Genomic DNA, 1,168 nt, shown 5'->3' with positions numbered 1-1,168 from the left:
TATTACCCTCCATCCCTTTGATACTAAGCACAGTGTCTCACATGAAAGCCCAGAGGAAGCTGTGAAATGAATGAATTAGAGGAAAGAGAAGGCAGTGGTTTCACAAGTTTCCTGGAGGTCAAAGCAAAATCTGGTGTTTGGCCCCTTCACTGGATCAGCTTGTTTGTGCCTCTTTTTTTGTGTGCCCTCTTTCTTTTAGAAACTCACTATTCAGTCCTGGTGCTGCATTCAACTCCATCTAAGCTTAGAGGGACTGTGTTTCCAAACCCCAAGTCAGGAAACAAAGTTTGTTGGAATACTTGAAACCAGGAACCTACATTCCAGAATGATCCGTGTCTTTCTGTTTGCACTTGGATTTATACTATCCTCTTCTGCATTTCGGCAGATTTTTCTGAGTCCAATTTGCCAGTTTACAGCTTTCCTTACAATGATTTGGTTACTCCTAAATACATCTAGGGAGATCCCTTAGACTCACCAGTAGACTTTCACATTATCTAACTCCATGGCTTGTTGATACTATTCTGAAGTTTGCTCATTTCTCCATTTCCTTCTTCCAATGTCCTTCTTGGAGTTCACTAGACCTGGGGTCCCCATGGTACTGGTCTGTGGGCTGTTAGGAACTGGGCCACACAGCAGGAGTTGACTGCTTGAGCTCCGCCTCCTGTTAGATCAACAGTTGCATTAGGTTCTCGCAGAGTGCGGACCCTGTTGTGAACTGTGCATTCGAGGGATCGAGGTTATGCACTCATTTTTTTTTCTTTCTTCTTTTATTATTATTTTTTTCACATTGGATGGGTAATGTGCTGACATCATAACAAGATTCAAGGGTGGCAGATCTCACACATGCTCGTGAACACCCAATCATCATGCTCAGGTTGCACAGTCCTTATGAGAATCTAATGATAAATGTAATGTGCTGAAATCATCCTGAAACCATCCTCGCCCCTCTCTGTCATCCCTTGATCTGTGGAAAAATTGTCTTCCCTGAAACTGGTCCCTGGTGCCAAAAAAGTTGGGGACCACTGCAATTCATCTATTACTCACAGCACAGGGCAGGGAAGTAGGAGGTAGAGACGAGTCTGTCCATGGAGGGAGCTCTCATGTGCTGGGTGGTGCAGTGGGGTCTTGGATTCTGATTCCACTTATGCCGCTACTCATTGCATGTCCT

General features: G+C 44.5%; 1 pseudogene; it reads right to left on the bottom strand.

Annotated features, from left to right (window-relative positions):
• Nucleotides 1–785: 785 nt before the first annotated feature.
• Nucleotides 786–896, bottom strand: LOC120364492 (small nucleolar RNA U13; annotated as a pseudogene).
• Nucleotides 897–1,168: the final 272 nt, after the last annotated feature.

This window comes from Saimiri boliviensis, chromosome 5 (assembly GCF_048565385.1).
Source record: "Saimiri boliviensis isolate mSaiBol1 chromosome 5, mSaiBol1.pri, whole genome shotgun sequence".
NCBI classification, from domain to species: domain Eukaryota; kingdom Metazoa; phylum Chordata; class Mammalia; order Primates; family Cebidae; genus Saimiri; species Saimiri boliviensis.
This window is presented reverse-complemented; position numbering and strand designations above follow the sequence as displayed.